Below are 25,188 nucleotides of genomic sequence, written 5' to 3'. Positions count from 1 at the left end.
TTCCTCATTTTTGTAGAAACAGGAGGAAGCAGACAGCCATCCTCGGTGACTGAGAGGCAGTGGAGATTGAGAGTTACAGACTTGAACGCTTGAGTTCAGTTGATGGAATGCAGTCTCAGCCTGGCCAGTTGCTGGCTCTGTGACCTTGGGCAGCTTAACTTCTCAGTGCTTCAGCTTCCTGATCTGTGAAAGAGAGGCAATGGTACTTGCCTCCTCCTAGGTCGTTATGAGGATTCAGTGAGTTGCTTGTGAAGGCGGGCTTCCCTGGTGGCTCAGTGGTAAAGAGTCCACCTGCAGTGCGGGGGACGCAGGTTCGATCCCTGGGTCGGGAAGATCCCCTGGGGGAGGAAATGGCAACCCACTCCAGTATTCTTGCCGGGGGAGTCCCGTGGAGAGGAGCCTGACGAGCTGCAGTCCACGGGGGTCGCAGAAAGCTGAACACGACCAAGTTCCTGAGCAGTTGTGAAGGCATTGAAAGCGGTGCTTGGCAGTAGTGTCTCAGGGCTTGTTAGGTGAAGAACCGTAACTTCAGGCACTCTGTGGGCAATTTATAAATGCTAAATAATCTACAGGATCTCCAGTTTAACTAGGGAGGGACAAAGATGAATTTTTTTTTTTTTCTCTTAGAGTCTTCTCTTAGAAGAGTCTAGGGACAAACTGTGAATGGCTCTGTTTTCTTTTTGTCCATCATGGAACAGTTTTGAGCACCTGCCTGGCGAGATGGATTGTGTGAGCATGAATAAGACACTTTCCACCTGTTGGGGAGACCAAACTTCAAACAAATAGTGAGAAAAATTGTCACACGTTCTAGGTTAATAAGAGCTGACTCTATCAGGGAGGCATTTGATTGCAGATAATGGTACCCTTAGTGCAGAGAAAAGGTGCCTTAAGCTAGTGGAGGGTTGTTGGTTCTCCCCTCCCTGGATGAGGATGACAGAGCTGGGCTGCTGCTGCTGGGGGTTCAGTGGTTTGTCCAGAACCAAGGTCTGTGAAATTCCACTGGCCTTTCTCTCAGTGCTTTGAGACAGTTTCTGCAACTACATAATCACGTGAGATTTAGTTAGGAGGCCTGGGAATGGCAGCAGGGTGTATCTTTGCAGAATTTATCCCTCTCTTCAGCCCCGCTTCTGTCTTGCTGGGGAGCTGCGCCGTGTGGCCCCTTCTGCCTGCAAGGAAGGCTGGGAATACTGCCTTCAGCTGGGAACCCTGCCATCTCTAACAAAACTGGGATTTTGCCCAGGAGGAAGATCGGGAAAGCAGAAGGCGGTTTTGACCACAAGCACTTGTGGGACCCTGTTCAAAGCCCTCTACAGGTAGTAATAATTGGTTGCAATCTTGTAACAGTCTTACATGTGAATGCTGATGGCTCTGTTTCAGGAGATGGAGACTGGAGTTGATAAGAAACTTGTCACACAGCTAACGAGTGAGCTGGCCAGCCGGAAATGAGCCTTAGGATTGGTGGAGAGGCACAGGAGGCCTTGGTCAACAGGTCAAGCCTTCTGGAAGACGATGAGAAAGGGTTCAGAGAGGAGTTGCCCTTGAAGGCAGTGTAGAATTAAGTAGCTGTTGGGAGTCCTGGGTGGGGTGATACAGATTTCCTGATGGCCAGGGCTCAGCTGAAGCCATTACCCTGGGGTATCGGGGCTTCCAGGGAAACTGAGTGGGCTTGGAGCAGGGGGGCAGGAGGATGGGGTCCCAAGCTGGAGAAGGAGTGTGTGTCAGGCCACGGGGAACTCAGTCGCCCCCCTTTAAAGCTCTCACAGTTTCATCACTGCTTCAGGAAACATATTCAGAGCTCATTTAAATTCTCAGTGTACATTCTGGAGACGTTTCCAGTTTAGTTCCATTATCTGAACCATCAGTGTGTCTTTTGAAGTGTCTAAGTAGTATATTGAAATTTCTTGCCCGTTTCTCTCATTTCACGTTGAATTAATGGTGTAGAATATTTGAAATGGACGGGGCCCGAGAGCTGATCTTCTTCTGCCCTTCCTGTGCCACGGTTGGGGCGTCTGGCACCTGAACCCAGGGAGTCAGTGTCTGAGTTTAGGTCAGAAAATAATAATCTGGTTGTCCAGTGCCCTTCCACCAAGCAGTGTTCGCGAGGCGTCCTCTCTGATCCCTGCGCGTCTTCTTCAGGTCCCTGATACTTGGTTAATCACGTCTAACTTGGGGTTATAACAAGAGTCTGCACCAGGACACTTGGATGTGCTTCTGGTCCTAGCCCTTAGTTGAGCTCTTGCTGCAAAGCAGGCACTCAGAACTGTGTGTGGATAGACTGTTCCAGTGTTAATACGGTTCCTTGAGGGGGAGGTGGGGGGACACAATAACTCTTGTTCAAATAAATCTGGGCAGTTCTGGGTGAAAAGAATTAAACAGGCTTGTTTGTGAGCCTTGTGCTCTTGTGTCTGTAGCTCTGAGGAGGGCCGTGCCCTTCAGATTCACTTTGTTCTGAGAATGGCTGTTTGGCCCTAAGCCAAATGTCCTTTTTTCAGTTTTGTGTCCAGACTTTATGAAACCCTTGTAGCCTAAATGGATTCCTTAGCGCAAAAGTGCTTTTGTATTCTTTTTAGGTTGCCTTTTGGTCTTTTGCTATTGAAATAGTGAAAAAAATTTTTTTTGTCGCAACTCTGTTGTATTCAATATTAGAAGATAGTTATGTTCCAAAAATTGAGTGATGTCCCATTTCTCAGAACCTGGACTCCTCTCTGTCCGTCAGATGCTGACCCTCAATCATGGGTAGGTTCTGAGGTTGGCCGTCAAAACCTGTTTAGCGCAAGGAACGAGGTGCTGAGATGCTGACTCGGCCAGTCCTTAGGGCATCAGCACGTTGATGGCGCATGGACTGGGTCGACAGGGCTGAACGCAGAGTCAGTGGATTGAGGACCAGCCCACTGAGGGATTCTGACTCAGTTCACAGTGTGTCAGGAGCACATAACGTGATGTTGCCACAGGAACATCGATACTGTGGTGCGCATCACACGATGGGATTCAGGAAGTGTTTCCCCAGAATGTTTCCAGAGACTGTCTTCGGCTCTTTACTTTTATACCAGAGCTTGTATCACACTAGAGTTACGTTATCCCCCAGCTCCCACTTGGTAGAGCTTGATGGTTTAGAGCATCTTCTCTGAGCCTGTGAGTTTGGGGTTGAACCGTGGCTTGGCCAGTTGTGAATTTGGCCAATTACTTAATCTTGATAAGCCTCATTTTAGGGCAGCGAAGCTGTTCTATGATGGGACACGTGTCAAAGACCCTAGAATATACAACACCAAGAGTGCAGACCATTTTCCCCAGTCATGGCTGACCCTCTGAATCTCTTGACGTTGTCTTTCGTAGAGCAGAAGTTTTGAATTTTAATGAAGTCCAGCTTGGCAGTCGTTTCTTTCATTGGTGTTGCCTTTGGTGTTGTGTCTGAAAAGTTACCGCCATGGCCGAGGTCATCTAGGGTTTCTCCCATTTTATCGTCTAGGAGTTTGATGGTTTCTGTTCTACTTTTAGATCTGTGACCTGCTTTGAGTTCCTTTTCGTGAAAGGTTCCTCCATGGCTAGTGCCTCTGGACTGTGGGCCTCACAGCGCCTCTCCTTGCCCCGTGTCCTCTTACGTGGGGCAGGGGGCTGGAGCGGGCTGGAGCTGTGTGTTTCTCTTCCCCCAGCAAGTTTGTTGTTCTTGTTGAGTCCCTACGTCATGTCCAACTCTTTTGTGACCCTGTGAACTATATAGCCCACCAGGCTCCTCTGTCCATGGGATTTCCCAGGCAAGAATACTGGAGCGGGTTGCCATTCCCTCCTCCAGGGGGTCTTCCACACCCAGGGATCGAGTCTGTGTCCCCTGCATTGGCAGGTGGGTTCTTTACTGCTGAGCCACCAGGGAGGCCCTCCAGGAAGGTGAGACTCCTGTGAAATGTTTTCTCCTTGGTAAGAACAACCAAGGGTTTTGGCGTATGTAAAAATGGCTGTTTTCCCCACCTTCTTCTGAAAGCAAGAGGGACTTTTTCTCTGATATCCTCTATGAGGATATGGGGGAGCGCTGGGAAATTATCTCACAGGGGTTTTGGGACCTTCCCAACTAGTGGCTGGGGCTTCCTGGAGCTTTTAACCAGCAGAGCTGTCCACTCTGAGCCTCCACCGTGTTGTCAGATTACCAGTTAGGTTTTCATAGCCTGGGTTTCTGCTCCAGTGAGATGTGATCATCTGTGTCTGTCTCTTCAGTCGTGAGGATAGCAGTTTGCCCTGTGACCTCACTTCTCTGATGGATCTAAGAAAAGCTGTTGGCTTTTCAGGTCCTCCCCCGCCCCCCAGATTTTTACTTATTGTTAGGCTGTTGGGGCTTCTAAACTCCCTGCATGGTGAACTAGAAACCAGAAGTTAGTGCTTTTTTTTTTTTTGGAAATTAATCCCAGAATGGGATTCTCGTTCAGGCCCTCATGTTAGTCATGTTTTGCCCATTGTAATAATTCGTATTTTTGTTACAAAACTGTAGTAGTCAAACACTATGACCCTGGCATATAAACAGACATACAGACCAATGGAACAGAATTGAGAGCTCAGAACTAAGCTCATGTATATTTGATCAACTAATGTTTGATGAGGGAGCCAAGAATATTGAATGGGAAAAGATGGTGTCTTTAATAAAAGTGGTGCTAGGGAAACTGGACATTAAAGAATAAAATTAGATGCCATCTTTTACCACTCACGAAAATAGACTTGAAATTAAAGTCTTAAATGTAAGATTGTTACTGTAATACTATTATAGGAAAACATAGGGAAAAACCTTCTAGACATTGGTCTTGGCACTGAATTTTTGGAAATAATACACCAAAAGTGCAAGCAATAAAGGCAAAAATAAACAAGTGGGGCACCTTAAACTGTCGGTGTTTAAACTTAAGGTGTCCCACTTGCTTATTTTTGCTTCTATTGCTTGCACTTTTGGTGTATTATTTCCAAAAATTCAGTGCCAAGACCAGTGTCTAGAAGTTTTTATGAAAAGGCAGCCTACAGATGGGAGAAAATAATTGCAAACCAGCTATCTGATAGGGGTTAAAAACAAATGATTAAAAAATGGACAGAGGACCTGAATAGACGTTTTTTCCAAAGAAGACATACAGATACCAACAGGTACAAGAAAAGAAGCTCAGCATCACTAATCATGAGGGAAATACAAATCAAAACCACAGTTAGATTACTACCTCATCCCTGTCAGAATGGCTCTCATCAAAGACGTAACAAGTGTTGGGGAGGATGTGGAGAAAGAGAACCATTTTACGCTGTTGATGTGAGTGCAAATTGGTGCAGCTACTATGGGAAACAGTATGAAGGTTCCTGAAAAATTGAAAATGAAACTACCATATGACCCAGCAGTTCCACTTCTGGGAATATATCTGAAGGAAAGAAAATCCCTCTCTGGAAGGGATATCCGCACCCACATCCCTGCAGCATCATTTAAAGAGCCAAGACATGAAAGTAATCCAAGTGTCCACTTACGGATGAATGGATAAAGAAGACGTGAGATAGATATCTATGTAATGGAATAGTATCCAGCCATTAAAAAGAAGGAAGTCTGGCTTTTGCATAAGAGGACGCACCGTGAGGGCGTCATGCTGAGTGAAATCAGCGAGACAGAGAATGACAGACACTGGATGGTCCCACATGTGGAATCTAAAAATGCTGAACTCCTAGAAACTGAGAGTAAAACAGTGGTTACCAGGAGCTGGGGGAAGGGCGGGGGAAATGGGGAGATGCTGGTCAAAGGGTGCAGGCTTCCTGTTACAAGGTGACTCCGTTGTAGGATCTCACATACAGCATGGTGACTGTAGTTAATAGGGTATCACATACTTGCAGGTTGTTAAGAGAGTAATGGATCTTGAGGGTCATCACCACACACACACACACACACACACACACACACACACACACACACACACACACACACACACACACACACAATAAGTGTGGGTATCAAGTCATCACATTGTCACATTAAAACCTACATATATGTCGGTAATATCTCAGTAAAGCTGGAAAAAATAATTTTATCAGTATAAACTAAACAAACTTCACTTACACTGCTGTGTTGCCTACCTGCCCTCCACACTTGGGTTTTGTGGTCGTGAGACCTCATGCTCTCCATCTGGGTCCCTGCCGTATCGTCTGTTTCACAGCGTGGAGCAAAACAGGCTTGGTTTCCACTGCCACTGAGCTTCCATCATTCTGGTTTTCTCACACATTTCTGAAGTTTAAGGGAAGAAGGAAAGAGAAGTACGGGAGGAATGATTCCGTTGTCTCTTCGCTAAGCCTCCTGCCCTGCTCTGCCTTGGCTGTGTAGACCTGAGTGTGTGACGGGGTGAAATAAATGTTCTCGGTGAAAACGTGGAAGAGTTGGACACTTACTGGAAGTCTTAGTAAGTGATTTTTTTCTTTCACCTTTGGATGCTGAATTAGTTAAAATAATTCACGTAGAGACTTCGTATACACGTGCGTGCCCTGGATAGGAATGAATGTGTATGTACAGATAGGTGGCCACATGTTTTAAATTAACACATTTTAAAATGATTTAAAATAAATAGTGCAGGGGCTCTCTGGAATAGCCACCCACACTTTTGAGGTGTGTGGAAGGCATCACAGGAGGATGGCAGAGGCTGAGGGATGGGGTGGGGTTATCTGACTGCTTCCCATGACGAGAGAGGCTGTGGAGCTGTAAGAATCGTTTCTATTCTGAACCTCTGGACTTTCCACTCATGATGGTTAAATACAGAGTGCAGCCTGCAGCTCTGTGTGGAATCAGTTGGTTCTGGTTTTATCTCGGGGCAGAGAATGCACTAGAATAAATGATTGCTGAAAATCGTTTCTTGTCCCAGTGTTGAGCATTTCTTTCTTCTTGGAGCTGCAAATGCTTCTCCAGGAAAGTATTCATTTTCTTAGGCCGCTTTTGCAGCAGGATCAGAGTCCTGGTCTCATCCACATTTATTTTTAAATAGATGGATACGGGCATGAGGGTTTATCAGAGGTCAGTCCTGGAACTCGTGGTGGCGAAAAACTCATCTCCTGGCGTCTCTTCATCTAGTCTGAAGTCCAGCCCATCTGCTCTCCTGTTTCTGATAAATATTCGGCTGGAACAAGTTCTCAGAGAGTAAGGAAGTGCTCTCAGACCTTTGGCAAATATAATTTGATACCATTTTGAAAATCAGCACTTTTTGCATGACTGTTGTTTGCCATTGTGGCAGGCAGTTGGGAAACAGGTATGAGAGTAAACAAAGGATTTCAGAGACCAGTTTATTTGAAGAACCTACCAGCAGGGAGCAGGACGCCGGAGAGGAGCCGCTGGAGCCTGGCAGGCACGCCTGTCGTAAGCTGTGGCTATGCTGGGAAGTAGAGGACAGGGGCCTTCTGACTCTGCACTTGCACACCTGCCCAGGAAATTTTCAGAGCTCTGCATTCCTTGAACATTTGTAAGTTGGTATCTATGTTTTGTTATGTATTTAATATTTGCACAAGGTGTCATTTTTGATGGATTTCAAATACTGACATTTTAAAAGAAAATCACTCCTTTACATGAATCCAGTAAAATGTAAAACCATAGGGATTCAAAATCCACCACCATTCATGCAAAAATAAATGAAATTTATTTACTGTCGGAAATTTTGCCCTGTTCTCTTTTGTCCTTGGACTTGTGTATCCAGTTTGCCCTACAGAAGTTTTCCCTAGTTTAATATGTTTTTTTGTGCTTGGTTGTTTTTCTTTGATCATCTTATCATAATGCCTTATAATAAAATCATGCAAATAAATTTAAATGTAATTAAGACTGTTTGCTACAACCATGAGGCTGTGATCGTTAAGAAAATTTCTTCCAGAGTGTGTGCCATCATACTTATTTGTGGTATGTACTTTAAAGCAATAGAAGTATACACTTTAAAAAATTTGTTAGGTGTTCTTTCTTTTTTAAAAAATATATGATTTATTTGTTTTTTGTTCTGGGTTTTGTTGCTTGCTCTGATTGTGGTGGGTGGGGGCTGGTCTCTGTTGTGGCCCGAGGCTTCCCCTCTGTGGCGGCCTCTCTTGCTGTGGAGCGTGGGCTCTCGAGCGCTGGCTCAGTAGCTGTGGCTCACGGGCTTAGTTGCTCCACAGCACGTGGAGGCATCCCAGACCAGGGACTGAACTGTGTCCCCTGCATTGACAGGCGGGCTCTTAACCATTGGACCACCAGGGAAGTTCAGAAGTGTGCATTTTGACAACTGACTATTAAACATTAGAAGTGCTTTCAGAGACATGTCATTTAATAAAACGTATGGCACATTGCCTTCAGGTAGGTGACTGTTCACAGGGACATCGTCGGGGGCACAGATTTCCCCTTGATGGATCTTTTCACTTATTATATGAGTTGATGGCCGTGGAAGGAGGGCTGCTTCAGCCATGGCCTTTCATTCTTCAGAGTGGTTTCCGGAGATGAGTGAAAAGTCACGTGATGATCTCTTACAAAGATCTCTAGCACTCCGTGTGGTGACCAGCTGAGACCCAGTCCTCCTTCCAGTTTGCTGAAGGTTAAGAATTGGAGACCCCCCAACGTCCACAAGCCCTTTGTTACTCAGTTACTGGAACCTTTCACTTTCTCAGTTTCTGGGAAGCTTACCAAAAAGACCTTACCCCGATGTGTCAGATGTCTGTCAATGACACCTGTTGTGTTTTCACTTTAAAAGACACTTTTGAAATTCCATATACACTGGAAAGGCTGAGAAGGCATTTCTATATTATTGACTTTAAATGTAGTTTTGTCTCTGTGTGTGTGTGTGTGTGTGTGTGTATGTGTAGTTAAAAACCATGGAGCTGTAGAATTACTGTCATTCCAGTGAGAAAATGTAGGCTTTTAGTTTTAAACCATCTGCCTTCATTCTTCAGTTCAAACAGGTATGTTAATATCTATTCCTCTGTCATCTCCATCGCTTCCATTTCCCAGGTCTAAGGTAGTTAGAGGGGAGCGGTGGGGAGAGTGCCTTTGCCACCTTGAAATAAGGAGACTGTCTTCAACATGTGCCATCCATCTGCTTGCCTTGTTGGCAAGACCCTCTGGCATATCTGCATCCAGAGCCTCCCAACACAGGACCGAATACCCCGAGTCTGTCATCAGATTTGCCCAGAGCAGAAATATGTGCCAGAAGAGAAAGGCAGAGAGTTGGCCTGATTGAGGACCCTTAGATTTAAACCAAATATGGAAAATGTGTCTTGCTTGGCATCCTGAGTGCACCATAGAGAAGTCAGGATGGGTACCAGGTGTATCTTGCTGGTGTGAACGGGAAGAACAGTTGTGATAAGGAGGTGGGACAGAAGAGGGGAGTCATGGAGGGGTGTACAGTGGGCACTTTCTCAGGAAAACCCATGTTAGAGTCACACACACACAGAAATCAGAGGTCTGGATATGGATCCCCGTAAGTAGCTGTGCTCAGTATCTTCTGGAAGGTTCCCTCCTTAGAAAACTTCCAGTTTGAGTCTTCTGCTTTTGAACAGTAATTCTCAGATACCCCACTTTGTTCTAGGAGGCCAGAAACTTAACTAAAGAATCCATGTCTTTGTAATTATTCTGGTCATGTGGTTCACAATTCTCTGGGATCATAGTTCTCTGGGTAGACAGTTCTGTCAGTTTTTGTTTTATACCTAACAGTTCCTTGTTAGTAACTTATTAGGTCACCGAAACTTGATCCTTATGTGGATGAATTGGAAATTATTGGTCAGTATTCCCGTGAGGTCTGTAATTTTTAGGAAGAGCTCTGTTGTCAGTCAGGGTCCTCAGTTTGGCTTGAGTTGGGTAGTGGTTTTCAATCATTGGTATTCTTTGGGTTTTTTAAAATGTATAAATGATAAATTTCTTTAAGATTGGGTTCACTATGATCAATATACTTTATTATGTTTGTTAAATCTTTTTAGGTATAGTGATGGATAAAATGGGCCTGTTTATTTTAAGCAGAGGTGACATGATTTCATTTCTTTCCTATTTTTTTTTATTTTTCCATGGAAGGAGGAACCAATGAGTTTCATGAGCTTTGGGTTCCTTAGTCTAAGTGAGTTAAAGAAGAAAAAGGTTGGAAAACTACCCAAAAGATGCAGATTCTTCATCTTTCTCTTTATTAATTTTGCATATTTATATTTTCCCTCTTTTGTTAGTTGTATTAAAGCTTTGCCTTTCTTGTATTCCTCTATATGTACCTTCAAGTCTTGTGTTTCTTTGTTTTCAAAGTATTAATTTCTTCTTATGTCTTATTTCCTTATTCTCTTTTTTGATATTTAAAAATTTTTGATTGTTTTTTGTAGAAAAATGCAATCATATAAGGCTATACATTTTCCTTTGGGTATAAATTTGGCTGTATCCTCTATGTTTTCCTATGTAATGTTATATTTTTGTACAGGTTTTTAATTAAAGTTTTATTTTCTTTGTTGTTGTAATAGATATTTAGGAGAATGTTTGTTTTAAAAGTTTCCATGACTTGGGATTTTAATTTCAGATTATTAATTTATTATTATACTGTCTTTTCAAGGTCCACTTTTCCCCTGTATCTAGGCTATATTTAGATTAAACCCAGTGCTTTTTCTGATCTCTATTGCCTCTCATCAGTGCATTTGACCACTGGCTGCCCTTTCTTCATTTTGATATATCATGCTTGGGATGTTCGTGGCTTTTGCAGGTGAATGGTAGCTGGAGTGTCTGTTGGACTCATAGTATTCTTATTAAAGCTTAAACCATATGCTCTAGTTTCTTCCCAATCCTGGAGCTGAGAAATTTTCTATTATTTTTGCCGCTTGAAGCCAAGCTGCATTTAATTTTCATTTGTACTTCTTTGTGGCAAATTCTGTTTATCTTACAAGCATATTACCGTGAGATGTGCAGGTATTGGCCACTTCTGTCTCATTTTGTATGGGTCAGTAGCAAAAACTAGGTGAAATTTCCATTGTTTAGATAGTGGGTCCTCCCCCTCTCCCGCCACCCAGTACTGCTCCTCATTTTCTCCATTTTCATACTTAACTGTTCTTTTAAATCAGCTGTTTGTGAGTGGAGAGGGGAGACTGAGACAGGTGAGTTTGATAGCTACCTAGGAAATAGCTGAGGACTCAGATGGGGGGCCTTTGAGCACAGGTCAGAAGGCAGAGAAAGGCAAGAAATGATTTGAAATGTGTCAGAAACTTAAGCGAGAGACCCTCCAGTGCATACTAATCTTAAGAAGGATTTCTGAGTTTGCCAGCCCACAGGAGATTAGGAAAAAGCAAATTAGAAGTGGAATAGGAGCTGTGAGGAGTGAGGCCCAGGTATCAGGGATAAGTGACAACCTGCTGATTTTGAAAGAGGCAGAATAATTTCAGCAAATCTAAGCACTTTGATGGCACCTTGGCTTAGGATGAAAGCAGCCTCTGCACCACCTCCACATGCTCCGACCAGAGGCACAGACTGAGCTCTCTTACAGTAGAGTCATCGGAGGCGGCAGTGATGACTGCGTCCCAGGGGTAGGTGGCAGCGTGCTCAAGAGCCAGCAGAGTGCGCTGTGCTTCTGGGGCAGCTTCCCCGGGGTGCAGAGCCATTTTAGAAATCGGTTTAGAGCTTTTCGAAGGAAGGTCTGGACTTTGAGGAAGATTCTTCGGAGAGCGCCTGACACCCAGCACCAGCCACAGCGCTGGTCAGAGATGATGTTGGTGGATAGTTTTTCTGTTTTAGTTCTTGACCTAAAACAAATAGGCTGCCAGTTATTTCTCCAGTAAAAATGAGTTTATTCGGGATCAGCAGAGTGTTTTTGCTTAGCTAGTCAGTCTTGGCTGTGCTGGGTCTTTGGTTGAGGTGAGCGGGGGCTGCTCGTTATTGGGGTGCGTGGGCTTCTCGTTGAGGTGGCTTCTCTTGTGGAACACAGGCGCTCGGGCACAGGTTCAGTAGTTGTGGTGCTTGGCCTTGGTTGCTGCAAGCTACGTGGGCTCTTCCTGGAGCAGGGATCCAGCCTGTGTCCCCTGTGTTGGCAGGAGGCTTCTTATCTGCTGTGCCACCATGAAGTCCAGGGTGCCTCTTTTAAAGACAGATTAGTGTGCTGGCTTCTGGTTGGCTGGGTTGTGACAGTCTCTCATCGGCTGAGCTCTTGCCAGTCTAGAAGAGGACATCTTCCTTCTTTCTGTTGGGCTCTGCTTTCCCTCTGGGGCTTCCCAGGTAACGCTAGTGACAAAGAACCCGCCTGCCCACGCGGGAGACATAAGAGATGCAGGATCCATCTCTGGGTTGGGAAGATTCCCTGGAGGAGGGCATGGCAACCCACTCCAGTGTTCTTGCTTGGAGAATCCTAAGGACAGAGGAGCCTGGGGGCTGTACTCCATAGGGTCACAAAGAGACGGGCACAGCTGAGTGACTCGCCACCAACCACCACCTGCTTTCCTTGTCGGGCATAAGAGCTCCCCCTTCTGGACTCCAGACTGCTTTAACTGAGGCATCTGTTCGTTACTTTTTACAGCTCCTGTGTCGTCTCCCTTCAGTTGCAGGCTTCTTGAGGTCAGGCACTGTGTTCCACGCTTCTCTGTGTTACTTGGGGTAGGTCATCAATAAATGTACCTGATAGTCTTGGTGAGGAGGGCGTAATTTTCACAAGTGAGCAATACCTCTATGCCTGTAATTAAATTTATAGTAATTTAGTTTGGCAAGAAATCATGACTTGAGGCACTTGTTTAAAAAGTGGTAATCATAGAAGCATTGGAGTTGGTGAATAGGGAATTGGTGTTTGCTTAATAGAAGTTCTAAAGAGACTTCTGATTTGATTCATTTTCATTGTTAAAGCAAACTGGATATTAGTTATACTTCATCTGGAAGTGAATGGAAATGCCTTTTAGAATAATAAGAAAACGGATACCTTCTATTTATGTTGCACCTTCTTCCAAAGAATCCAGAGCCCTTTCCAGAAATGATCTAATTAATCTCTTTCCCGGCAGCGTGGTTGGTGGCGTGTGGAGTGGTGTGCGTGTGTGTGTGAACACATTTGAACGTGAATTTCTCCCTTCCTTCTAACCCTACCTCCCTTCCTTCACTTTTCATTCCACCTAATGGAAGCTGTTTTCTGAATCTAATCGTGGCATGAACTTGGCATTTTTTAAAGTCTGATGTTTTAAACAGTTGCATACCATTTTAAGAATATTAAGTCACGTTTATTCATAAAGACAGAGTTTTCTGGGAAAAAACAGCATATGTTAGCCATGCACATCAGACCATTTATCAAAAACTGATATCAGAAGTGCTGTTAGAACGTGAATTGCAGCAGTGGCTTCCTGTTTTGGCTTTTCTAATAGGATTTGATTTCTTAATAATTGCTTTTATTTTTATATCAACCGTTGGATGAGCAATCGCCTAGGTGAGGAAAGCACGTAACAGAGGAGAAATGAGCACTGTGAGAAGGTGTTGGTGTTTCTCATTTAACATTTTCTCTTTAGACGGAGCAACCGGATTTTCTGTTGCCGTGTTTCTTAGTCACACTTGCTCACTTGGGCCGCTTTTCATGCTGCGTGTGTCCTTTTCTTTAATTGACATTCATCTTAGGCAGCCGTCACCGCCTCCTTGGACCGTCCTCACAGCAGCTGCATTTGGGCAGGAAAGTGGCCCAGAGCAAAACTGCATGGTTTCGATCTGGGTTGTGGCAGAATCTTCAATAGATTTCTTGATGGATTGAAGTAGCAGAGCATTATGAAGTCAAACCTGTTAGCACCCCTGTTCTGCACCACCCCCACCACCCCCGAGACACTGGTTCTGGGCTTTCCTCTGGGTGGTGCTTTACTTGGGTAGTGCAGGTCAACCTTTTTTCTTTTCAAAAGAGTGAAAGGATTTCACATCCATCCTTTTTCCTGTGATCTTGAACCAGTGGTGGAGGCCCATGGACCTGTGATGGAGGTTTTGCTGAGCAGCGAAGCTTCCCTTGATTACCTCGATGCCGTTTCAAGTCCTTGTCCATGAAAGGGGTCAGTCCAGAGGGCTTACTCTTTTTTGTTTTTTCTTAGATTGTTGTTATTCACTCACTAAGTCATGTCTCCTCTGTCCGTGGAATTCTCCAGGCAGGAATACTATAGTGGGCTGCCATTTCCTTCTCCAGGGGATCTTCTCGACCCAGGGATCAAACCCACATCTCTTGCGTTTGTAGGCAGATTCTTTACCATCTGAGCCGCCAGGGGTTGCTCACTTTTATTTATTTGTGGTTTGATCTTCTGTTTATTTTTTACGGAAGTATAATTGCTTTGCAATGTCATGCTGGTTTCTGCTGTACAACACAGCGAGTCAGCCACATGTATGCACACATCCCCTCTCTGTTGAGCCTCCCTTCCCTCCCCCATCCCAGCCTTCCAGGTTGTCAGAGAGCACCGAGCCGAGCTCCCCGGACCGGGTAGCAGGTTCCTACTAGCTGTTTACACGTTTATAAACATCATGAGCTGGAAGCTTCAAGACTGCATGAGACAAAGACTTTTCAAGGCGTGGATAGTGATTTTTTTTTTGTTTTCTACTTGAGACTAGAGAAGGAAACAAAACCTAACTAGTAGGTTAGGCAGTATGCACACCCAGCCTGCTCAGCTGTTTATTACAGCCAGGCTTTTTATGGATGAAGCAGGTGAAGGCTTTGGAGGGCAGGTAGCATTCAGTACCCACCTTTTCCCTTTTTTCGACGTCTCATAAAGCAGATGTGAAGAACAGGAAACCACAAGTCAGTGACTTCATTTGAGCAAAGGCAACCATTGAGTTTTTACTCTTGGATAAGGAGCAGTGGCTGTAATTTCTGGGCTGAGATGTTACTCGCAGACACTTTCAACATTAGGAGTTTTCTGTCCTTTTCAGAATGTGTGTAATCGTCATTTGGCAGCAGTGCACACAGATTTAGAAACAGGTTACTGGCACGATTTGTATGTGTGTATGTATGTATATGCATGTACACATATGAAGAAGGTCCTTCTTGCAGGCCTGAAGTGTAATTTGACCAAAGGTCATCCAGAACCTGTACCAGTGTAAAGGGTTGTTTATCAGCAAGAGTTGTCAGCAAGAGTAAGACGTTGCTGGGAAGAATAAAACCCGGGACTCGTTTTATTTGCCATGCTTGGACTGGCCTATACATGAGAACAGTTGGGGAAATAGGGTGAGGAGGGGGATTATCCTCATTTATGATTCTGTGTCTTATTTGATATATGACTGGAATCTTCAGGGCTCATAGACTTGTTCGTACCCGGTGGCTTTAGACATAGACACTTGTGCCCCTGAAGCCCAGAGCTGTGTAGTGAGGCAGGCGTTCCCATGGCTGACTGAGCTGTGGCTTCTCCGCAGCCTTCTCGGCTCACTGGTAGGTAAGCGAGTTAGGTCCCATCTTTGTACTGTTCCCGAGCCAGCTGGGGGCAGCACGCACAGTTCTGCAGGCCGGGGTGCTGTGGGGAGTGGTACAGAGTAGTGCTGGATGTCCTGCTCTCTGAAGTCAGGTTACTTAAATCCTCTTCCAGGTGCTCTAGCTCCTAGTTGTGTAATTTGGGCAGGTTAGTTACATTTTTAGCTAGTAGGACATTAGTGATCTCTTGTAGTGCCTCTCGTTGTCTTTTTAGTGGCTCAGACAGTAATGAAGCTGCCTACAATGCAGGAGACCTGGGTTCGATCCCTGGGTCAGAAAGATCCCCTGGAAGAGGCCATGGCAACCCACTCCAGTATTCTTGCCTGGAGAATCCCATGGACAGAGGAGCAGGCTACAGTCTGTAGGCTCACAAAGAGATGGATGCGACTGAAGTGGTTTAGCAGGAACCCGCGCGTGCGTGTGTGTGTGTGTGTGTGTGTGTGTGTGTGTGTGTACGTGTTTTAAATTGGAATAAGAGAAAAAGCAAGGCTATTTGTAGCAGGATCATGGAAGCTCTTTTCTGTTTGCATTTTTGTTTCGAGAGAGAAAAATAATTTATTGCAACAGCATGAATGTCATTTTGAGAATTTAGGCGTCACAGAGCTTAGTATTCCAAACTGGGCCTCCCAGAGGAAATCCGAACTTGCCATGTGTTTATCTGAATGGAGTGTGTTGAGTTGGATTCTAGATCCTTAGAGATCTTTCCCTATATCAGGTCAGACCTTCAGAACTGTATCTCTGGACTGGATGAAATTAGCTCCCCGTACAAGTGCTTCAGTTGAACTGGTTTTTGGCCTCATCCCATTAACCTGTATTGAAGGACATTGTAAGAAATGCCCTAGAAAGCAGGTTGACATGTTTAATATGAGAGGTTGTCAATGACTTGTCCTTGGGTCTCTGTGAAATCCCATGGGGACTATTCTCTTGGGATCAGGGAAGATGGGGACTGCTGAGGAAGGGTTTTGTTTTAAACTCGCAAACTCTGTGAGTCACCTAGCGAGGCATGTCCCCTCTTTGTATTGGCAGATGAGATGTATCAAAGGTCATAAGTTTGTCCTGCCATATAAGAAAGAATATACAGGACTTTGTGGCAGACAGTTTGTAGCTTGTCAACCCTCCTTAATTTAGCCTGCAGCCCTTTTGTCTTTTTTTTTTCCCAAGACAAAATAATGAAAATATTAATAACATGTAAATAATAATTGAAATTAATAACAGTTTTTGGATTTTGTTTTTATTGTATGCAGAGCCTTGTTGGACACTAGAGTAGAATTAAAGAAAATACATTGTCACTTTAGTTCCTGTAAACTGCTTACCTCTTGGTTTTGACATCAGTTGATAATTCTTGCCTGAATCAGTGACTTCATTAGAAGTTACGGAATGTTTTCTAGGTGTAGTGTTCCTTCCTCCTTTGTTAACCAGTGCTCTGTAAAGTTGAGCTTTCCCTTATCACCAGGGCCCATTTAGATCTTCTGAAAAGGCACGATACGTACATAAGTTTTTTTCTGTAATTGACATTTTTTTAAGGTAAGGATTTCTTTTGTTTGTTTCCCCCCCCCCCCAGGCTTTTTCTATTCTTTTTTAAAAAATTTTATTGTAGTTAAATAACAAGGCTGTGTTAGTTTCAGGTATACAGCACATGCATACATATATATGCATTCTTTTTCAGATTCTGTTCCATTATAGGTTCTTAACATAATATTGAGTGTAGTTCCTTGTGCTATACAGTAGATTCTTCCTGGGTATCTATTTTATGTACGGAAGTGTGTATGTGTTAATCCCAAACTCCAACTTTATCCCTGCCTACACCTGGCTTTTCGTATTTTTTTGGCCATGCAACAGACCCTAGTTCCTTGACCAGGAATGGAACCCTGCCCTCTGCACTGGAAGCGCAGTCTTACCCACTGGACCAGCAGAGAAGTCGCAGCTTTTTCTTTCGTTGACTATCAGTATAGAATATGGGATTTCCTAGGTTCAGTGTATTTAGTCAACTACAATCATTATTTTTTTGATGTGCGATCTCTCACAGCTTTGAGAGAACTTTGTTCTCGGTGTTTTTCAACCAGTGTTCCTATATAACTTTATGTTTTGAAAGCTTTCTTTCTGTCTGCCAGAACAAGGTGTCCCACGCACAAAGTGAACCTTTTCTGTCTGAGACTGGAAACCAGCCCTTTCTTTAGGAGACTTTGGTTCCTGTTGGTAATGAACTGCATTAGAGACAGACCTTCCTCCTTGCTGCTAGGGTGTTGTGGCTTGTACACTACTTAGTAAATATAGTTTTTGTGTTTAACTTGCTTAATTTCATAATTATATGTCTTTAACTGAAAATCTTGATTCCTAAGACCATTAGCACATTATTTATTTGATTTAATCTATTTACTATTTGATTTGAAAGCTGTTTCCACACAGCATTACTAATATTACAGTTAATAATAAAATTAATGACTGTCATTTAAAATAAATTTGAGATCTTTTACTCTTGAAGAATGCTTTCTGTTAAGGAGGGTTGATGGTCAGAATTCTGTGTTATATGTTTACTTGAAATGATGAGTAATTGTTTATGTGGTTATGTTTTCATTTTGATGAATGATGGAATTCAGTTCATTTTCAGTTTTAGGATTGAAAATTAAATTATACATATTATTTCCATATTATGTGTTATACATAAATAAAATGTATATATGTGCATATATGTGTTCATTATATAGTATATTTATACAATTCTGTAATCTAAACTAATATAGAAAGACAATGTAGATAAATCTTTTATTTTTCCCGTAACTGACTTTTTATTAGTTATTTATCTTTCATGGTTTTCTTTTGGAAAATAGGAATATATGAAAATGCTTTATGCTTTTGGAAAGCAAATATGAATATGTTTTTATTCTCTACATTTGTTACAAAAGAGATCAGAGGGCAGACAGACTGAAACCACAATCACAGACAACAGGACAATCTGATCACACAGACCACAGCCTTGTCTAACTCAGTGAAACTAAGCCATGGCGTGTGGGGCCACCCAAGATGGACGGGTCATGGTGGAGAGGTCTGACAGAATGTGGTCCACTGGAGAAGGGAATGGCAGACCACTTCAGTATTCTTGCCTTAAGAATCCCATGAACAGTATGAAAAGGCAAAATGATAGGACACTGAAAAATGAACTCCCCAGGTTGGTAGGTGCCCAGTATGCAACTGGAGATCAGTGGAGAAATAACTCCAGAAAGAAGGGAGGGATGGAGCCAAAGCAAAAACAACACCCAGTTGTGGATGGGATTGGTGATAGACACAAGGTCTGATGCTGTAAAGAGGAATATTGCATAGGAACCTGGAATGTCAGGTCCATGAATCCAGGCAAATTGGAAGTGGTCAAACAGGAGATGGCAAGAGTGAACGTCTACATTCTAGGAATCAGCGAACTAAAATGGACTGGAATGGGTGAATTTAGCTCAGATGACTGTTACATCTTCTACTGTGGGCAGGAATCCCTTAGAAGAAATGGTGTAGCCATCATGGTCAACAAAAGAGTCTGAAATGCAGTACTTGGATGCAGTCTCAAAAATGACAGAATGATCTCTGTTCGTTTAAAAGGTAAACCATTCAGTATCACAGTAATCCAAGACTATGCTCCAGCCAGTAACACTGAATAAGCTGAAGCTGAATGGTTCTATGAAGACCTACAAGACCTTTTAGAACTAACACCCAAAAAAGATGTCCTTTTTAGGGGACTGGAATGCAAAAGTAGGAAGTCAAGAAACACCTGGAGTTACAGGCAAATTTGGCCTTGGAGTACGGAATGAAGCAGGGCAAAGGCTAATAGAGTTCTGCCAAGAGAACGCACTGGTCATAGCAAACACTCTTCCAACAACACAAGAGAAGACTCTACACATGGACATCACTAGATGGTAGACACCGAAATCAGAGTGATTATATTCTTTGCAGCCAAAGATGGAGAAGCTCTATACAGTCAGCAAAAACAAGACTGGGAGCTGACTGTGGCTCAGATCATGAACTCCTTACTGCCCGATTCAGACTTAAATTGAAATAAGTGGAGAAAATCTCTAGACCATTCAGGTATGACCTAAATCAAATCCTTTATGAGTATACAGTGGAAGTGAGAAATAGATTTAAGGGGCTAGATCTGATAGAGTGCCTGATGAACTATGGACGGAGGTTCATGACATTGTATAGGACATAGGAATCAAGACCATCCCCAAGAAAAAGAAATGCAAAAAGGTAAAATGGCTGTCTGAGGAGGCCTTACAAATAGCTGTGAAAAGAAGAGAAGTGAAAAGCAAAGGAGAAAAGGAAAGATATAGGCATCTGAATGCAGAGTTCCAAAGAATAGCAAGGAGAGATAAGAAAGCCTTCTTTGGCGATCAATGCAAAGAAATAGAGGAAAAGAACAGAATGGGAAAGACTAGAGATCTCTTCAAGAAAATCAGAGATACCAAGGGAATATTTCATCCAAAGATGGGCTCAATAAAGGACAGAAATAGTAGGGACCTAACAGAAGCAGAAGATATTGAGAAGAGGTGGCAAGAATACACAGAAGAACTGGACAAAAAAGATCTTCACGACCAGATAATCATGGTGGTGTGATCACTCATCTAGAGCCAGACATCCTGGAATGTGAAGTCAAGTGGGCCTTAAGAAGCATCACTACAAACAAAGCTAGTGGAGGTTGTGGAATTCCAGTTGAGCTATTTCAAATCCTGAAAGATGGTGCTGTGAAAGTGCTGCACTCATTATGCCAGCAAATTTGGATATCTCAGCAGTGGCCACAGGACTGGAAAAGGTCAGTTTTCATTCCAGTTCCAAAGAAAGGCAATGCCAAAGAATGCTCAAACTGACACGCAGTTGCACTCATCTCACATGCTAGTAAAGTGATGCTTAAAATTCTCCAAGCCAGCCTTCAGCAATATGTGAACCGTGAGCTTCCAGATGTTCAAGCTGATTTTAGAAAAGGCAGAAGAACCAGAGATCAAGTTGCCAACATCCACTGGATCATCGAAAAAGCGAGAGAGTTCCAGAAAAACATCTATTCCTGCTTTATTGACTATGCCAAAGCCTTTGACTGTGTGGATCATAATAAACTGCAGAAAATTCTGAAAGAGATGGGAATACAGACCACCTGACCTGCCTCTTGAGAAATCTGTATGCAGGTCAGGAAGCAACAATTAGAACTGGACATGGAACAACAGACTGGTTCCAAATAGGAAAAGGAGTACGTCAAGGCTGTATATTGTCACCCTGCTTATTTAGCTTCTATGCAGAGTACATCATGAGAAACACTGGGCTGGAAGAAGCACAAGCTGGAATCAAGATTGCCAGGAGAAATATCAGTAACTTCAGATATGCAGATGACACCACCCTTACGGCAGAAAGTGAAGAAGAACGAAAGAGCCTCGTGATGAAAGTGAAAGAGGAGAGCAAAAAAGTTGGCTTAAAGCTCAACATTCAGAAAACTAAGATCATGGCATCTGGTCCCATCACTTCATGGCAAATAGATGGGGAAACGGTGGAAACAGTGGCTGACTTTATTTTTCTGGGTTCCAAAATCACTGCAGATGATTTTGTGACTGCAGCCATGAAATTAAAAGACGCTTACTCCTTGGAAGGAAAGTTATGACCAACTTAGACAGCATATTCAAAAGCAGAGACGTTACTTTGCCAACAAAGGTCCGTCTAGTTAAGGCTGTGGTTTTTCCAGTGGTCATATATGGATGTGAGAGTTGAAGTATAAGGAAAGCTGAGCACTGAAGAATTGATGCTTTTGAACTGTGTTGTTGGAGAAGACTCTTGAGAGTCCCTTGAACTGCAAGGAGATCCAAGCAGTCCATCCTAAAGGAGATCAGTCCTGAGTGTTTATTGAAGGACTGATGTTGAAACTGAAACTCCAATCCTTTGGCCACCTGATGCGAAAAGCTGACTCATTTGAAAAGACCCTGATGCTGGGCAAGATTGAGGGTAGGAGGAGAAGGGGACAACAGAGGATAAGATTGTTGGATGGCATCACTGACTCAATGCACATGGGTTTGGGTGAACTCTGGGAGTTGGTGATGGACAGGGAGGCCTGGCATGCTGCATTTCATGGGGTCGCAAAGAATTGGACAAGCCTGAGTGACTGAACTGAACTGTTACAAAAAATAAGACCAGAATATATATTCATTGTTCTACATCTTGTTTTATTCATATATCCTGGTTCTCCTTAGTAGATTTTCCTCATTTTTTAATAGCTGCACAGTACATCCTTGTGTGGATGGATACACGTATCACGGTATACAGTGTACTGTGATAAAGTATGTCACACTGTATATCCAGGACAATACAGATTGTTCCCAAGAGTTCTATATTACTGAGCATTTTTTTCTTTAACCTTTTTGAATATAAGCAATATTATAAGCATGACTGAGTAATTTGTGTTGTGTGTATATGTTGTGTAAGAAAACCAGCTCATACTTTTTCATTTGAATTCATAGGATAAAATTCTAGAAGTGAAATTCTTAAGTCAAGGATAAATTAATCTGTTAACTCTTCTCCTTAGAAGGTACTGTTTTGCTTTCTCCATAGCCTGTCAATGGTGTGTGTTGTCAAACTAGAAAGTTTGCCAGTCTGATAGATTAGAAATAGGTGGTTTTTGTGTTGATTTGCATTTCTCTTTGCGAAGTTAAGAGAGTGTTTTGTTTAAGGGCCAAATAGTTGTCTTAATTTCTTAATTATTTTGTCTTTTTCATCCTTCCTGAGTTCCGTACATCTTTTCTCTTCCTGTTGTTACCTAGTCATTTCTTTGAATTCCTGGAATGTTTTTTGGCCACCTTCTAGCATTGCAACTGGATTTTTTCTGGTGAATTTTCTTCTGCTGAGAAATAATTTTGTTTTTCAATAATAGATATGGCAGTTTAACTTGCTTTTCAGTTCTTATTGGAATTATTTATGTTTTCCTAAGTTACTTACTAGCATCAGGGTCCTGTGAGGCTAGGGGGCTTAGAGAAGTCTTCTGGTTTTTCAGTGAAACCTATCTCCCACTGCTGCAATGAAAGAGCAGCTTCTTTGCCATGAGGCACTGGCTCTTGGCTCTCCTGTTGCCCTCCGTACCTCTTGTGTCTGCCTCACACAGCGCTGCCTGCTGCACCCTGCCCTTTGTCAGGCGTGCGCGGAGCAGGCAGGTGAGGGGAGCCCCGGTCCTGGTGGAAAATGCTGTTGTACCGTTGCCCCGGGTCTGCTCTCACGGAGCCCCTGCCTGCTCCCGCCCGCCCCGTTCTTCCCTGTGGCATCCTCTCCGCTGCACGCAGAGGTCACTTCGGTGCCATCAGTTCCACTGGCTCCCCGACATCCTCACAGTATTTGAAGTAGGCATCCTAAGAGGCCTTGTTCCTTCTCCTACTTGCTTTTCATGGTTTCTAGGAGAAATGGGAGGATTCATTTGTGGGCAGTTTCGGTACTCCTCCCAAACCCAAATAGATCTTCTGTATTCCTTTTAAAATAAGTAAACTTTGGAGCTAATATTTTTTTATTGGCAGTATTAATTATTTTAATTGCAGGATAATCACTTGACAATATCATGGTGGTTTTTGCCATGCATCGAGATGAATTAACCACAGGCATGCATGTGTCCCCGGATCCTGAGCCCCCTCCACCTCCCTCCCCGCTGTGTCCCTCTGTGTTGTTCCAGAGCACTGGCTTTGGGTGCCGTGCTTCATGCGTCGAAGTCGCACAGGTCATCTGTTTGACCTATGGTAATGTACATGTTTCAGTGCTGTTCTCTGAACTCACCCCACCCTCGCCTTCTCCCACTGAGTCCGAAAGTCTGCTCTTTGCGTCTGTGTCTCCTTTGCCGCCCTGCTTGTACGATCGTCGGTACCATCTTTCCACATACATGTGTTAATATTCGGTATTTGTCTTTCTCTTTCTGACTCACTTCACTCTGTATAATAGGCTCCAGGTTCATCATCTATGAGCTTATTTTTAAAATACTGAACATTAAAGCAAAATGAAACCAAGGTCTGAATAAAAACAGCCGTTCACAACCCTTTCTGCAGATATCTGTGGGGGTGTTTTGTGTGCACTGGGTGTGTGATCTTCACCACAACTAGAAGCTGGATGCTGTGAACGTGAGGCAGAGTTTCTCTAATGATTACTCCGTATCTTAACTTCCATTTGCGAAGTTCACAAGGTAGGGATTTAAATGAACTTGACTAAAATATTTTGGGAAGTAAGGATTTCTTTTTTTATTTTTATTTTTTGCTTGATGATAATTATTTCAGTTTGATGCCAATGGCATAATGGTCCAAAGAAAGAAGTCATCAGGCGACTTTGGAGAGGGATTTAGGGGTCATTTGTGATTCATTGGGAATCACCACCAGTGAGAATTTAACCACCAAGCAAAGCGCAGTTGCGTGTGCTTCATAAACTTTCCGAGTGGAGAGAGGGGCTGTGTTGTTTTTTCCTGCTCCTCATTATTCTAGGAAATGTATTTTTACGTCTCTCAAGTCTAGCGGGCATCTCGCATTTGCTGCTATAAATGCCTCCCATCAGAGGGCCAAATAAGGAAGTTACAATTATAGAAATGTTTTCCCTGGAGACGTGAGCCACATGAGATGCTAATTGACTTGCTCTATTTCAGTCTTTCTCATTTGTATTTTTCTTTCTGTGTGAGCTTGGAAAGCAGCTTGCAGAGTATGTGCTGACAGGTTTATTTTCTCCATAATGTGGAAGAAACGTGGGTATATGGTTTTTGACTGACCCGACCTGCTGTCTTCTCAGACCTGCTGTCTGAGAAGATGCAGGCATGCAGCAGATGACACTGTCACCATCCAGACTGCCCTGCAACACTGTTCGTATCCTTACATTACTTGTCACTGAAAACAAACTGCAGTGTTTTTTGGTGGAAAACAGAAAGCTAGAACCCACTCACACCATATTCCTGTTTGTTTCTCTCCAAAGAACGGCATGTGCAAGTCTCTTCAGAATTGAACTCCTGTCCGTTGTATTGTAGATCTGAAATACTGTATTTGTTTCCAAATGTCATGCGTCTCTTCTCACTTAAAGCTCAGCTCAGCCCCATGTCATTGGTTGAGGTTGTACCAGATATCAGGCAGTGTTTGGTGCTGGGATTAGAAACCCCAATGAGATCCTATCCTTGTTTTTAATGACCTTAGAGCCCAAGGAGAGAGACAGCATATCCATTTGAGAAAGTCAGATGGGAATAATAGTATTAATCACGAAGGAGGTGTAACCTGGGGTGCTTGAGCAGAGGGACAGGCCTGTCTTGGCAGGTGTTTGCAAATGTGGTCACAGAGCCCCTGACCCTCTGTGTCTCTCCTGTCCTTTGCCTTGTGCTGGGAAAGCTTCTGCAGCAGAACCTTGCCAACTTCAAGCCAATCACCTAATGTTTGGGTGTTTTAACTGGAGGAAACCTGACGGGTGTGTGAGCTGTGTGTGGTAGAGCTGGGGCTTGCTCTTAAAGTCGTTTATGTTGTGGTGCTGGTCCTAGGTTGTACAAACACTGACACCCAGATGTGTGTGGAGGTATTAGTGCCTCTCCTGCCTTCATATTTATTTTCTTTATGATCTGAACTAATAAAAGTCTAAAATAGAAAGAGGTCAAAACTCAAATACAGGTGAACTTTTACCGTAGATTAATATGGAAGTATTTAGAATTTTAAAACATTTCTGCCTGCTTGTCTTGTACCATGGCCCAGCTTTATATCTGTTATAAAGCTTCCTTTCCTGAAAGGTAGAAATTTTTCTGTTTTTTTTCCTTAAACCTCCTTAATTATTTAAGTTTTTTTGTAGAATTTTGGCAGTTCAGTCTCATAGTCACTGTCTTTGAAGACCGTGT

The 25,188-nt window shown here is 43.3% G+C and overlaps 1 protein-coding gene and 1 long non-coding RNA gene across 7 annotated transcripts in view; both read left to right on the top strand.

Annotated features, from left to right (window-relative positions):
- KIF16B (kinesin family member 16B) overlaps window positions 1–25,188 on the top strand; it is a 300,304-nt gene that overhangs the window by 93,593 nt on the left and 181,523 nt on the right. The window lies entirely within an intron of this gene.
- Window positions 8,958–25,188, top strand: part of LOC132657546 (uncharacterized) — a 31,740-nt gene continuing 15,509 nt past the window's right edge. Inside the window, exon 1 of the long non-coding RNA XR_009595898.1 lies at window positions 8,958–25,188. This exon is cut by the window's right edge and continues 14,074 nt beyond it. This is a non-coding gene — a long non-coding RNA (uncharacterized LOC132657546).

The sequence above is a fragment of the Ovis aries genome, chromosome 13 (assembly GCF_016772045.2).
Source record: "Ovis aries strain OAR_USU_Benz2616 breed Rambouillet chromosome 13, ARS-UI_Ramb_v3.0, whole genome shotgun sequence".
NCBI classification, from domain to species: domain Eukaryota; kingdom Metazoa; phylum Chordata; class Mammalia; order Artiodactyla; family Bovidae; genus Ovis; species Ovis aries.
The sequence above is the reverse complement of the archived record's forward strand: the minus strand, read 5'-3'. Positions and strand labels throughout refer to the sequence as shown.